The sequence below is a fragment of the Lissotriton vulgaris genome, unplaced genomic scaffold, assembly GCF_964263255.1.
Source record: "Lissotriton vulgaris unplaced genomic scaffold, aLisVul1.2 SCAFFOLD_736, whole genome shotgun sequence".
NCBI lineage: Eukaryota > Metazoa > Chordata > Amphibia > Caudata > Salamandridae > Lissotriton > Lissotriton vulgaris.
Genome location: NW_028243083.1, coordinates 118,877 through 134,476, shown reverse-complemented (window position 1 = coordinate 134,476; position 15,600 = coordinate 118,877). Strand labels below are relative to the sequence as shown.

Below are 15,600 nucleotides of genomic sequence, written 5' to 3'. Positions count from 1 at the left end.
AATGGGCATTTAGCAAATAGAAGCCATGGTTCAGGGCACCGTGAGAACTCGGGTAGCAGGTCCGTCATAACAATGGAGGTTTAGCAAAGAAGAGCCACGGTACAGGGCCCCATGGGGGCTCGGGCAGCTGTGCCAGCGAACAATGGGCATTTAACAAATAAAAGTGGGGTTAACTTAAGAGCTTGGATAGCTGCACGAGATAACGGTAGACATTTATCAAACAACAGCCGCGACACATTACGCCCTTGAGAGCCCGGATACCATTCTCTAATGGCAATGTACATTTAAGAAACAAAACATAAACTGTGACACTTAAAAGCAAGGATAAAGCAGCGCATAATTTGTAAACAAATACGCGCCTGGCCTTCGTGAGGAGGCCACTGCAGTTTGCACCACACATTGCAGGTGCCAGCGCCGCCAATAACCGAATGTGCACAACTACTTGCAGGTGCCTAGCACCGGCTCAAAATAAGGACTGGGGTAACGTCACGTGTCCTCAATAACAATGGAAATTCATAGAAAAAGGCCATGATACACGGCAGCTTGTATCTCGTTTGTGATATAAATGTATAATTTTCAAACAGCAGCCAGGGTACGGGGCACCTCGAGAGCTCGGGCAGCTGTGCCGGAGAACAAGGGGCACGCACTTACCTGAGTAGGATGCCTTGAGAACCCGGGTACCAGGTCCCTGTTCACAATGGCCATTTAGCAAACAAAAATCGAGATACATGGCACCAACAGAACTCGGGTGGCATGTTCCTGTCAATACCAGCCATTTAATAATTAATAGTCACTGTATAAGGCAACACTGTAGTGAAAATAGGGTCAAATGAACTTTGGTGGGTGAACGGATATGGGTTGACATGAAGAGCCCTCTACCATCCAACAGCAAATGTGACTCAAAGCAAAAAAAAGCGGCACAGCAAAAAATAGGTGTTCCAAACGAACATTAAAAACAAATATTAATAGGTTTAGCAAAAAAAGCCGTTCCTTTGTTTTACAATTTTATTTTCTTAAAAGCATTTCGAAGTAGTAAAGAAATAGTAAGAATTGGGTGGTGAAAGGCTCGGAAAGAAAAAGGTTAGGAGGGGCTTTTGTGTTAGGGAGTAGAAAGGGTCTGCGAACACAGCAATTACAATTATACAGGCTAAAACGGGGTGGGGTGGAGGGAAGGGAACAGTTACAGCGGTCAACCACCAAAGGGTCGTTAGGCAAAGGGGATGAAAGCCCCCGCAACCCAGGTGCGGAGGCTGCCCACTGCCGGCGAGGAGCCCGCCCCGGAAGAGAGCTCCGTGGGAAGCCGAGCAGATGATGGTCCCTTACCTCTCGGGCGGACGATGGGGGGCTCGCCTGCTGCCCCCCTCCTACTCCCTCTCCCGCGGTCGGCGCCTCTACCTGCCGAAAGTTATTTTCATCCCCCCAAAAAAGTCCAAGGCGGACACAAAAGCTCCGGGAACACACCTGCCCACTTCACTCCATGCCGCGCGAATGGTTCCTCCCCTCGGCAGCCGTGTCACTCCCTCGCCCAACTAGTTAGGCAACTTTCGGCTGCTCCCCGCCTGGTGCGCTCACCTCACTCCCGGAACACGGGGGAGGGACAAAGAAGAAAGACCACAGCTGTACCTGAGCCCCACCAAGGAAAAGAACCAGGCCAGGTCATGTGACCCTCCCGCGGCCAGAGGGCGAGGTCAGCGTGGGGATTCCCTACCCCCAGCCCTCCACCTGGCACACCCACCTCCCCTTACATCCCGGCGACTGGATTTGAATAGCTCAGGTTACCCTATTAGCCAGGCGCACGCAGAGGAAACAAACACGTCGGTAAAAACACCAGCACCAGCACAAAACACGCATTGAAGTGCAAGAAGAGGGTGCAGGCACTCCCTCAATTTCAGGATCTTTCGTGCTAATGATGCGCTGCTGAGTTCAAGTCCCAATATCGGGTCCAGGTAGCTTTAAAGAGCAGGCTGGGGCGGGACGGAAGGAACCCTGCTGTAGTCATTACACATTCAAAGCACAACAACAGGCGCCCACAAATCTGCAGAGAAACAACATGGAAGCACGTTAACAGTGTTTTATTTAATGTATGCGTTCGCGATGCGCGAACTTTACCTGAAAGTGTCTGAGCGCTTTACAATAGAACCAGTGAAGGGGCCCAAAGCTTTTCTTAAAAGTCCTCTACTGGCTTAAGCGAATGAAGCCGGGTTCCTAATAGTGAGGCTGCCTACTATTAGTAAGGATTCCACCCCATGCTTTCTCTTCCATCGCCCTACACCTGCTCTTTATTTTGCAGGCTCCTTTTCCCGTCATGATTTCTCCCTTTGCCACTGTTTTCTTATCTTTCTCTTCGATTTTCTTTTTCCCGTTTCTACCCTTCTCTTGTTATGGGTCAAAGTCTGATGAGGAAAATTAAGGACCAGTCCTCAAAAATGAGCGCCAGTGCCCAACACCTGCTTAAGTTAAGCACTCCCTCGAAAGAGAACAAGATGACGCAATTGCAATGTGTGGACAATGCCAATACCTACCTGCTACTTGTTGATCTTTTTGTCATGCTCATTTACTTGCTTCTTATTGGATGGCTGTCGTTCCTCTTCTTGTTTTGTCCGTCCCCTGGAGCATAGCTTCTTTGTATCCTTCCACAACACTCATCAGGGAATTTAGTTTTTCTTTAAGCACACTGTTATGATTCAAGGATACACTTCACTCCAGGTTCAGGGCAAGTTGAATTTATTTCTACGAACAACAAGCATGTCATCTCCTCAGCTCTTTTTCTTCTCCTAGAATCCCCACGTCCAAGATTCCCTTGACGACATACACTGTGTTCCTAGGAGAAAAATGTAGGCCGCAAATCATCTCCCCCTCCCAGAACATACCAAATGCAAAAACAACAAATAAGAGAAAGACCCCCCCCCCCCAAAAAAAACATATTGATAAGTACAGGCAATACAATAAAACTTGGTAAGTGACCAATACATATACCACAAGCTATGGCAACATTATCAGTCCTGTTGCACCAATACAAATGTTATAACACCTTTAAAAGTTGTGCAGAGACCAAAAGGGGTGGAATAAATTAATCCTATCACAACGCATAATCCTTCAAATAGGTTGAGCTCTTCCTGATAGGTATGCCTACATTATTCTTGCCAACCGAGACCGGCGGCGAGTTTGCAGCCCTACAAAAGTCATCTGGCTTGCGCACAACACTTACAGAGTCATCCATGAATTCAGAGGCACACCTTTGTCTCTGTTGAAAACCCTTGACCAAACGTGACATTCTCCATATTTCACCATTTCCTGTACAGCTACATTCCTCTTGACATCAATCACTTCGAAAGGTCCCATGAACCCGGATTCACCTTTAGAGACCCCCTTCGGTCCTTTCACAAACACCATCTCACCCACACACCATTTTATTTTACTAACCCCATGTTTAGTGTCATACTGTTCTTCATATTTCCTTTAACAGTGAGCCACCTTCCTGGGGTCATAAACTGTAAGATCCTTGAAACACACTGTTGGACCTGTAATTATTTGGTGGTCATACCCCAAACCTTTTGCTTGCTTACCTCCTCTTTTTGATGATTCTTTTTGTTGGCCTGAGCACTCTGAGCATGTTACCACTGCTGACCAGAGCTAAAGTGCACATGCGTCTCCCCTAACCATAATGACATTGATGTATACACAATTGGCATATTTAGTTTAGTTGTAAGTCCCCTGTAAAATGGTATGCCATATACACAGGGCCTGTAACCTAAATGCTACTAATGGACCTGCAGCACTGATTGTGCCACCCGTACAAGTGGCCTTTCAAACATGTCTCAAGCCTGCATTGCAGGGCCTGTGTGTGCAGTTTACTGCCACTTCAACTTGGCACTTAAAACTACTTCGCAAGCCTTAAACTCCCCTTTTTTTTTACACATAAATCACCCCTAACGTAGGCCTAGGTAGCCAACAGGACAGGGTGCAGTGCAATAAAAAAGGTAGGATATGCACTTTTAGGTTTTGCTTGTCCTGGTATTAAAAACCACCAAATTAGTTTTTTCACTCCTGTGAGGCCCACTCCATTTATAAGCTAACATTGGAAATTCCTTAATACACCTTTAAGCTGTAATTCCAGATTAGAAAGGAGTGGCTGCCTCATGTTTTATTTCTTGGGAATGGTAATGATAAATCCTTTTTACTCGTATAGTTGGATTTATACATTACTATCTTAGAAATGGCACTTTTAGAAAGTAGACATTTCTTTACTCATACTGCTCTGTGTGCCTGCAGTCTGTCTCCAATACATGTCTGGGGTTGGTGACAGCTACACTTTGTGAATTCCCTCTAGACAGGCACAAACACAGGAAGTTTAGATGTGTGTTTATTTTGGTGTCTGCATACTTAGCTGCATTCTGATGGCTCTTCCTAAGCAGGAAGGGGAGGGGTAGCTGACACTTACGCCTGAATAGGCAGTGTTCTGATCAATCCCTATTAATAGTCTAGAGGCAGAGTTGGCAAGAAAGGACCTATGTTCACTTCAAAAACTCTTCTTTGAAGTCACCCTCAACTTCAAAGGTACATTTGGGTAGAAGTACTGGCTATCTGACCCCACCAAATCAGGCATTTCTGCACCTACAACTGCACTCTGTCAGTAGAACTGATGTGCTGAATCAAGGACTGACACTCTGCTAGACTGCCGATCAGGAAGACCTGCTTTTCTCTATTGCTACCCTACTGCCTTCTGACTCTGCTGAAAAGACCTGGACTCTGCCTTGCACTGAAATGATCTCCATGGGTATGTTGGCTTGCCTCCTGTTGCTTGAGACTCAAAGTTATCAAATTCTTTACCCCTGCTCCAGTGCCTGATCTACTGGAAGTGGACCCAGATACTTGCATCATGGAAATCAACGCATCTCCAGTCTGTATGTACCAGAACTGGTGCATCAAACATGTTGCAAAAGTAGAATCGGTGCATCGCTCTCAGAACCAACGCATTGCCTTGAGAGCCACAACACATCGGAACCACACCTCACTGCTGCAGCAGTGTGGAGAGAACGATGGATCCTTCGACTGCGTGGAGAAACCTGGCGCCTCGCACTTTGAAACCAACGCATCTTGGACGTATCCTCTATGGTACTGGTGCATCGCCACTCCTGAGGGATAGGCATCGATGCATTGCTCGACTGCCCCCTACATCTCGCTGTTGCGACTAGGATAAGGTACTTTGGTCACCGGGGCCTGCGTGTGTCCTGTAGTTGGCCTGTGCTCCATCGCGATCAGCTTGAACTATTGACTTTGCTCTGGATAATCAATCATTGTACACTTTAAATGAACGAGGCCCACAAGATGGCCCGGCAGCTTTTACAAGAGTGACAGCAAAATCAGGAGCAACCATTGACTTTACTCTAGCAGACCCAGACCTATTTCTCTTCATTACGAACTTTCAAATAACAAAAAGAGTAGATAGCGACCACTTTCCTCAATCTTTTATACTAACCAACATTCGAGAAAATTCCCGACCAACCAGTGCCCTCACACAACTCACCCAACTGTACAACTTAAACCGATTAACATGGAATGATAATACCGTAGATGCAATTATGGGGCTTTGCTCAGCTTTATTGGCCGCCTGTTGGAACACGTCGCAAATCGCATGAAGCAGCAACTGACTTTACTGAGACTGGGAGTTTATTCAACTAAAGACCTAATCCCAAAATGGAAACGGACCTGGGTGTCAATGGACTGCCGCCTTTGTGGACAAGGAGACAAATCATTGCTCGACCTACTCTGTATTTGTCCGGCACTATCAGCCACACGGAAAGAACTTTTGCGGCCAATAATTAGAAGAGAACAAATAAGGACTTGCAGATCCGCCATAATAAAATGTTTAGGAGGCTCAACAGTACAATTGGCATGAAAAGCAATAAAGTTTTTGAGTTTAGCTGCGAACAAACTAGAGAAGAGAGACAGAGAGCTTGAACCGGCAAAGCGTGTATAATGAAAAAGTGTAGTTAAGCAGCCAGCAGCCTGTATAAGAACTACGTATCTCATAGCTAGACTCACTATTACAAGACTGAAGGAACCAATTGTACTCTGATTTTAAAAGTTTTTATCGCAAATTGTAACTAGAATTTATCAATTAATCTGTATCTTACTCATGAATTTTATGTGTTTTAGCGGTGATGCCGCTCTTTTTACGATTTAAATGAATTCAAATAAAGTAATTTCTACTACTACTACTTTGCTCTGGTCCCGTTCGACCCGATAACCCCCATACGTTCTTATTGCTTCTAAGCGCTAGAACTCTTTTTAATGTTTAAAAAATCATAAATTGACTTCTATCCATTAGATTTTTGTCGTTTGGACTTGATTATTTATAAGATTGTTGTCTATTTGTCTAAACGTGTGTGGAATCTTTTTGTAATGTTTTCATTGTGTTACTGTGTGTGTGTGTTGTAAAAATACTTTACAAATTGCTTCTTTAGATAAGCCTGATTGCTCTGTGTCAAGCTACCAGAGGGTGAGCACAGGTTATCTTTTACTGTGTATCTAGCTTACCTTAACTAGAGTGGCGGTCCTTAGTTGGACAAGGTGTAAACCTCTTCCAACTAGAGACCTCATTTACACACACCAACCACAATTGATTGAGCTTAGACCCCGCTATTCGACCTTTCAAACACTGGAATGGAGACAAATTGGTAATCAGGTTAGGAGTGGTGTGATGAGCCCAGAACTTCTAACTCAAAACCCTTCTAAGAGAACTCTTCCTTTCCACAGCTATTTCTATTTGGGCACAAACTTTTACTAAGGCATTCATTTTCTTAATCGGTCCATTCACCTGTGGTGCATATAATGCAGTGTGATGATGTTCAATCGATAATTCTGCCAGAAATCTTCTCATTAGGGTTAGGTGGACATTTCCGTTCCGCCCACGGAGTGGGTGAAGATTTGCCCCTTTCGCCTTCCGCAAAGAAGGAGGAGAAACAGGGCAAATCTCCGCACACTCGGGGTCGGAACGGAAGTTGAAAGCCCGCCTCCCGCCCACCTCCCCCGCAATATTAAACATTGATTAAAGCCTAAAATAAGATTTAATAACACTTACCTTATCGCAGGGTCATCTTCCTTGTCTATCAAGCCTTCTTCTTGAAACTGCGCATGCGCGAGAGCCTGTGCATGCACATTTGTGGACGGAATGCGCATGTGCAGGCTCCCCGCATGCGCAGTTTCAAGAAGAAGGCACGATAGACCAGGAAGATGACCCCACGATAAGGTAAGTGTTATTAAATCGTATTTTAGGGTTTAATGAATGTTTAATATTGCAGGCGTGAGGCATGCGTTAATCGGGTGGGCGGCGGGAGGCGGGCGGGCGGGTGTCACGTAACGGAAATTTGGGGAGAGGCACGGAGATTGGTTCAATCTCCGTGCCTCTCCGTGAAAGTCCCTTACGCGACTTCCGCCCACCCCTGCTTCTCATCTCTTCTGACACAAATTAAACCCCATTGTCATTTAAAATGGTCGTAGGGACTCCTTCTCAAGCTAACACATCTCTTAGAAATTACAACACACTTATTGTGGTTCCTGATCTAACACAACATGCAAACACATATTTGGACAGGTAATCCACTAGTACAAGGACAAACGTTTCACCTGGAGACAGCAAATTAAAAGGCCCCACTATATCCAAACCAAACCTGCACCAAGGCTCATCAGGTACTTCAACAGGAGACAAATGGGCAGTTCTCACAAATTTAGTCTTGTCATTGTTGGCCCAAAGAAAACAATCACTCACAACCATTTCAACTTGCATGTCCAAACCTGGGCACCAGAAGTTTACCCTCATCCTAGACTTGGTGAGATTTCTACCTAGATGCCCCCTGTTGGACTTAGCCCTTTTTGCAGGGTCATCCCTGAACATTTTGCCTTCCTTCTGTATTTTTTCTAACCTGTTGTTGGCTGTTTTATGACTCTGGGCACTTTACCACTGCTGATCAGTGCTAAAGTGCATATGCTCTCCCTATTGTAAATTGATGTATGGATTAGTGACTCCATAAATGGCTGGTTTGGTTTACTTGTCAGACCCTAGTACGGTACACTGCGTGTGCCCAGGGTTTGTAAATCAAATGCTGCTGGTGGGCTTGCAGCACTGGGTGTGCCACCCACAGAAGGAGCCTGTAAAGTGTGTCTCTGGTCTGTCATTTCAGAGCCTGTGTGCAGTCTGATACTGCCATGTTGACTGGGTAAGTGCACCCACTTGCCAGTCCCTAAACATTCCCTTTTATGCATATTAGTCACCCTATGGTAGGCCCAAGGACAGGATGCATTGTATGTAAAAGGTAGGACATGCCCTGATGTGTGTGTGGCATATCCTGATAGTAAATTACAGCCATTTTCGTTTTTCACTATTTCAAGGCAACTGTTCCCCATAGGCCAGAATGGGCAGTTTTATTATAACATCTTAAAATCCTAACTGACTCAGGGAGCCAGGTAGAAATTCGAGTTAAGTATGCCTGAACTCAGAATGATAAAATACATCTTTTAGTGCAGGTGGTTTCAACATTCTGTGTTTGAAAATTGCGATTCTCCTATTAACATGACTAGAGCATCTGGATTTCATTAAAGACACGGAGCCTAAAATTATGCATATAACTTTTAATGCAACTCCAAACAGCTGCATATGTCACAAAGCAATAGTTCCAAATAGAACATTCTTGACAAAACAATTCCAGTAAGCACTAGGCAATCAGCCTCTTTTAAATAAGGAGTAAAGGAGAGAAAGGAAATGTCCCAATAAAAACTTCAACGATGAGACTTCACAAAATCAAGGTAGATGAAAGACAAACGAAATCTCCAAGATCCGTAGAGAAGGAATCAGGAACATGAGTTCACAAGAGGTTATCTGAAAAGAAAAAAAGTGTAAATAAATCCAGAAATATAAACAAAGATTAATCCTGACAAGGAACATTGAGAATTCAAATAAAACATTCCATTAATTAAAGTATGTTTATTGTCAAGGCAAGTTCACCATTGCATTTACAAACATATTACAATAACAGTAAGCAAAAGATCAACCATCAACCACCCAGGGAGGGTTGGAGGGATAATGTTAGCCTCCGTGTCTTTAATGAAATCCAGATTCTCTAGTTTTGTTAATAGGAGAATCGCAATTTCATTACAAGACCGGAGGCTACCATTTTGCATGTTGGTAGCCATGTAAGACAACATCAGACATATGAGTGATTGGTTTACAATAATGATGAGCAAAAGTTCTAGAATTCGACCAATCAGCAGCTTTAAGAATATCATCCAACTTACCTCCTGACCAAAAGGACTTACTGGCCATAGCACCCCTGATAGAATGTGGTTTGAAGATATTTAGATCAACACCAGCAAAATTCATAACAATTTTGACCCATCTTGCAATAGAGGCAGAGGAAATACCCTTATGAGGTTTAACAAAGGAAATAAGCAACTGATTAACACCACAAGGGCGAAGAGCATGCATTCTCAAATCATATTGTTTCATACAATCAACAACACATAGTTTTTTACAAATATCAAAACGAGGATAGAAAATGGAATCAGACATAGTCTTTGTCCTTCTGTGGAGTTCAAATTTGACGCCAAACATATCATAAGACCTATAGGAAATATCTAGAGCTCTAACATCAGAAACTCTACGACATGAGATTAAACAAAGAAGGGTAGCTAATTTGATAGAAAGGTTCTTTCCGTTCAAAAGTGAGTTATCTGGCCAACTACAGAAAAGTTCAAGAATTAATTTAACATCCCAAAAAGATTGATACCTAGGCTTTGGAGGTCTTCTAAGTCTGATACTTTTAAGGATTCTACAAATGATAGAATTTTTACCTACCGTCTTACTGTTGACCAAGGAATGACCAGCAGAAATAGCCGATCTATAGCAATTGATAGATCTATAACTTAGACCCCTGTCAAATTGTTCTCCGAGAAAATTGACTATATCAACGATAGGTGCTTCCACGGGATCCAAGTCCCTTTCCAAGCACCAACGTAACCAAACTTTCCAAATGTTGTTATACCGGTAGTGTGTTCCAGGGGCCCAAGATTCTCCGAGGAGAGTTGAAGCTGTTGACGAAAGCCTTGCAAGATCATTGGATCTCCTGACACTCTCCAAGCAAGAAGGTTCAACTTCCCTATTTGAACAAGAGGGTGAATTTGACCTTCTATGTCGGTGAGAAGGTTGTTGAGAGAAGGAATTAGGAAAGGAAGATCGTAAGACATCTCTAGAGTAGTTGGGAACCAGGCTTGGGAAGGCCAAAAAGGAGTTATCAGGACAATGGAGGCAAGTTGATGTCTCACTTTCTGGAGGACCCTCTGGATCATGGCAAAGGGAGGGAAGGCATAAGCGTTGACTCCCACCCATGATTGAAGAAAAGCGTTGACTGCTAGAGCACCCGGGTCGGGCATCCAGCTGTAATAAAGATCTAGTTGAAAAGTCAACCTGCTCACAAAAAGATCTATTTCGAAGGGACCCCAGAAGTAGTTGAGGGATCTGAACACTAAGGTGTTGAGTTTCCAATCTAAATGATCTAAGAGGAATCTTGAATTCCAATCTGCAGAAAGGTTGGATTCCCCTGGAAGGTATTCTGCTCTTAGAGATATTTTGTGTTCCAGACAAAAGATCCAAAGTTTTTTGGCTAAATTTGACAAGTCCTCTGACTTTGTTCCTCCCAGGCGGTTTATGTATGCAACAGCAGACATATTGTCCATTTTTAGAATAACTGATCTGCCTTGAAGAGAGTGTTTGAAGCTCATTAGAGCATAAAGGCCTGCAGTCAGTTCTAGGTAGTTTATATGGTGAGAAGACTCCTCTTGAGACCAGACTCCACCAGTATTTTGATCTAGGAGACAGGCACCCCAGCCATGAAGGCTCGCATCTGATTCCAAAATAAAATCTGGTGTTGAACCAAATATCGCTCTGCCATTCCAAGCATCCAAATTCTCTAACCACCAAGTTAGTTCTGAAATGGATTCTTGGTTCAGGGAAACACGGTCTCCGTACCAGAGACCTGATCTTAAAGCTTTTCCTTTTATCCTTTGAAGGGCTCGATAATTTAGAGGGCCTGGAAAGATAGCTTGAATGGAAGATAAGAGAAGACCGAGGAGTCTGGCTAGTTCTCTTAAGGAAAGATTTTGATGTTTGAGGACATGTCTTATTTCTTTTTTGATTTTGGAAATCTTCTTTGGAGGAAGAAGGAGAAGGCAATTGGTGGTGTCTACAGTGAAACCTAGGAATTCCATGGACTTTGAGGGGGACAGTATTGACTTCTCTTTGTTTACAATAAATCCTAGGTTTTCTAAAAGATCCATAACAGTTTTGAGATCTTGAAGAATTTGAGTATAATCTTGAGACATAATAAGGATATCGTCTAGGTCAGGGGTACTCATAGTACGGCCCGCGGGCCGCCAGCGGCCCGCGGACCCTGTGCATGTCCTTCATGGATAAAGTTGAACGTTAAACGGAGAAGATGGCCGCAGGCGCATACGTTGTAAATACGTATTCACAACGTTTGCTCCTGCGGCCATCTTCTTTGCTTTTGTTTGCCTTTGATTGGACTGCGCCCCTGTGACGTCACCCCCGGCACCCGGCGCGAAGCACAGGCCCTTTAAAAGTCAGCTGTAACTAGTGCTGTTACAGCTGACTTTTAAAGGGCCTGTTAAAGAGCTTCCTGTGTCCGTGGTGACGTCGACGGCCCTCTCTGCAGCAGCCCCGGAGAATCTTCCTCGCATTGGAGCAGCCGGGGAGAATCTTCACTGAAGTCCTCGCTGCCCCCAGTCACCGAGATCTTCACTACCGCCGTAAAGTTTTCTGCCTCGATAGGCATTTATTTATGCATTGTTCTCTCGCGCGGACTTTACCCGAAGGTGTCAGAGGCCTCACAATACCAACAGAGCTGATAAATGAGAACAATTACGTGTGAACAAATAACAAAAGCAAACGTTACAATACATGAGGCAAAAGTGACAATCGTGAGGAAACAAAATACAAGAGGTAGGAAACGGTGCAATATAGGAGGAAAAAGTGACATGTGTGAAGGTTACAAAAGCGTACAAAGTACACGTCATGGTATAATACTGCAATAAATGGAGGACACTCCAACACAAGAACAAAGAACAAACGTTACGTAGGCAATGGTGGCACTTGTGCAAGTATGGAAATCAAACAAAATGTGAGAGGTAGCAAACAGTGTGTTACAACAGAAAAGTGGCGTGTGCATGTTAGAGGGGCTCTGGGGGGAGACGTGCGTTTTGGAAGCATCCTTTGTCCTGTGGCCTGCAGATTAGCTACTGGGGGTGGGCGTGGGCTACAGCTGAGCTCGGGGGACAAAGCAAACGACCTTAATTTGTGCCGGCACAGCAATGAAGCACGCTGAACAGGGGTCCGAGAAGCAAATAGAAAGTGAGTGGGAGACAAGGGGGGGAGTGAAAGAGATAAGGGGAGAGGCGATGGAAAGGGAGGGGAGGTGACTGGGGAGGGATGGAAACAGAGGTGAAAACGGAATGGAAGTGAAGATGGGGCAGTGAAATAAAGATGGGGCAGTGAAAAGAAGATGTGGCAGGGAAATGAAGATGAGGCAGGGAAGATGGGGCAGGGAAATGAAGATGGGGAAGAGAACCTTAAACTGCATTCCACCTTGGGTGCCCTGATACCTCCAACTCCTGCCGAACCACCTGAACACGTTTCCATGAAGGTGGATTCACCAAAGTGGCAGGGTAGAATGGTTGACATAATTGACATTGACCTCAATTAAATGACATGGATTGAAAAGGGGTGAACACCTGTTTTGCAGTATGTATTGTTTTGTTCTTGAGGAAGGACTGGCTTTTGCAGCAGGGACTTAGTTGGAAGGTGTTTGACAATTGCAAGGTTCTGTACCGAAAAACGCTGTCATTCAGACCAGACCGCCTTACGTCCTTTCCGCATTTCCACAGCCCACGATGTCCCAGACATACTGCCATGATGTGCTCCTCTCCCACCTGCCCGACCCAAAATTATTTTAATTAAAATGCCCTGTGTAAAAGAAAAATATGCTTCCTTTTTTTTTAAAGATTGCATTTCAAATAATACTAGCCCAAAACTGAAAACTTGTTTCAGGGTTTCTGATGGGAAGTTTTTCTTTTGTCAAATTGTGTTTAATTAAAAAAATAGAGATGCAGTAGCATTTGCTTCATTCTAGGGGAGGAATAATACGGAGTGGATCACAATAAGGAACTGTAAAAGGGGATTGTTTTATTGTCAAGTTAAGTGCTAAACCAGATCAAAACAGGAACTCACATATGAGAAATAGGAGTGGAGTCACAGACATTACTTGCAGAAATATTAGTGAGCTACTGCTGTGTTACAATATTGGAAACAGTTACTAGCCATGATTATAAAATGTAAACACATTGAGAATTCAGGCGAGTGCACCTGTGCACTTTCAGTGACTGGGCCAAAGACTGCATCAAGCTCTCAATTCATTGCAATCTTGCTAAGGCTAGACCTTTTGGCTTTGCTAATGCTTGCTTCCTTGTTTGTACTTTCAGCTAGCTGGAGATATTTAAGAAGCTGTTAATCAAAAAGGGGGGGAGGGGGGATCACTTGTCCTGTGTAACCTGGGTACAGTTCTAACTAGAATGACCCTTGTTTAAAAGACCCTCATACACGTGCAATCATGGTGGTATGGGCGGTGTATCTTGATTCTCCGCCTTCGTTTACACGTCTGTGCAGAATCACAGGGTCAGTTGGTATGCACCCTCCACCCGGAGGAGAACACCCTAGGTTAAAACAGTAGTGATCAGTGATTATTGGTGAGGTGACAGTGCTCTACTTAAAAGCAATCCAATCTTGCCGGGAATGAGATAATTTTATTAGCCGGGATTGAATTGGCAATGGAGGATATGGTTGAATACGTGTAAGAGGAATTATTAGGATTCATACATATTCAATCCTCCTGTGTACAAAGATGGTCGACATGTTTCAGCCTTTGTCGCCCAAAGGGTCGGTGCGGCTTTCTTCAGGACCAGGTGAGTTCAGTGAAGGAGGTGGCTTAGGCCTACTCTCTATTGACGGTCAGAAATGGACCTATAAGTGAAAAAGAGGTAGTGTTGCTAGGGTGTGGGTCATGACAATTAATGCAAAAAGAGAAAAATAACGTGGTGTATTTTTACAAATTAAAACTACGCTGTCAGACTCCCTGACTCAGGGGACGAAAACCACCTACTCAGTACTGGCAAAACAAGTCATGAAAGGGGACTTTAAATGGTACTTCGTTGAAAGGTAAGTGCCAATTTTTACATGCTCCTCCCCTTCGGTACCTTGAGACATAGGTAAATCAGTGGGATATGCAAAGATCTCTGTAAAGAAGGCAGCTACTACAAATTCCCTGCATAAGTTCGGGGTATGCGGGATAATGTTATTGTTAAAAAATGCTGTTTTTTTACTACCCCAAAAAAGCGATAAAACACTCCTCTTAAAACACATACCTTCCGTTAGTTTTTTGGAACTTTCCACGGGTACCCAGAGGCTTGAAGGAGGGGCTCCTACAAAAATATAAGAAGATTAAAGTCTTGGGGCCCAACGGGTACTTAACTCTTTTAGGTTGTTCGAGCCTTCGTTCTAAACGCGCCATACCTTGTAGCTCCACTCGAAAACCTGCAGCTTGTGCTGTCTCTGCCTCTCGCGGTCCCGGATGCGGCTGTAGCCTGCAGTGCCGGGTTAAATGGTCGTATTCCGCGTAGAGGTGGAGAAAAGACTATTGCGAGTTATTTAGTCAATCATTAATAAAGCGTAATGAATGTAAACATAAAAGCGGTGTTTTTTCACAAGGATGTGATATTTTCTTGGAGTATGATATATGTTTATAATTTACATGTGGAAATGAGTGGTGATTTTAAGGAAGGGAATGTCACTGACAGAAAACAGACTTCCGTGTTGGGGTCTGTCTTACGTGTGTCAGAGTTAACCTTTAGTTCTAGTACCTTGTATTACTTTGAGGCACTGTTATTAGTATTAGAGGTATGGTAAAAAGGAGGAAGTGTTCTGGGTTCATACATTGATCAGTGGAACCTGGATTACATTCATTTGGTTCTCGATCTTTTGTTGAAATCTTGTAGAGGCATAAGTCATTTGTAGAGGCTCAGCCATGGGACACCATCGTTCAATCCCCATTGATCTGTTCTCAGACGGTGAACCCACCTCTGTTCTTTCTCGAACAAGATGCGCTCAGCATTATGGTCTTTGGTGGTCAGTGTTTCTAAGATGACCCATTTGAGGTCTTCCACGGTGTGTCCTCTCTCCAAATAGTGGTTGGCCATCTTGGTCGTTGCCTTCTTGCATTTGACATTGCTTCTGTGTTCACAGATTCTTTGCCGTATCTTCCTGCATGTCATTCCGATATACTGCATATTGCAGGGGCACGTGATCATATAGATCACGTGACTGGAATTGCAATTCGTGTGGGATTTCATGTACCATTTCAGATCTGGTAACAGTTGGATCGTTCTCGTGGGCGTCGTTAGGGGACATACTGAACAATTCCCACATGGAAAATGTCCTTGGACAGGTGGAAGGTCCCAGAGGCGTATTTGTTTAGTTCT

General features: G+C 44.1%; 1 protein-coding gene across 2 annotated transcripts in view; it reads right to left on the bottom strand.

The window, feature by feature from the left end:
• The window catches only part of LOC147668707 (phospholipid-transporting ATPase IC-like), a 515,423-nt gene extending 513,706 nt beyond the window's left edge, over positions 1–1,717 (bottom strand). The window contains exon 1 of one of the 2 annotated variants that reach the window (XM_086948491.1): positions 1,462–1,717. The gene's annotated coding sequence lies outside the window, so the exon portion shown is untranslated. Of the gene's footprint in view, positions 1–1,323 lie in introns of both variants that reach the window. The other variant, XM_086948490.1, reaches the window with a different exon arrangement.
• Between the last annotated feature and the right edge of the window lie 13,883 nt (positions 1,718–15,600).